The following is a 228-nucleotide window of genomic DNA, read 5'->3' on the forward strand; positions in this document are numbered from 1 at the left end:
CACACATATGAAAATAAAAAAGTGACCCCAAGGAACAAAAAACGGACGTTAAAGCAGACGACCATAATTATCTTTCAGACAACCAGTCTTGCCTTCTCGCTCTTCCAGTCTGACATCGATCGTCCTTGATGAATCAGTTGCTTCTATCACCTCTGCAACATGTGAAGGGGTTGCGCTTGCACAAGAAGCTGCAATCTTGGTCATTTCAAACCGTTAATGGCACGAGTT

The sequence above is a fragment of the Penaeus monodon genome, chromosome 31, assembly GCF_015228065.2.
Source record: "Penaeus monodon isolate SGIC_2016 chromosome 31, NSTDA_Pmon_1, whole genome shotgun sequence".
Classification (NCBI taxonomy): Eukaryota; Metazoa; Arthropoda; class Malacostraca; order Decapoda; family Penaeidae; genus Penaeus; species Penaeus monodon.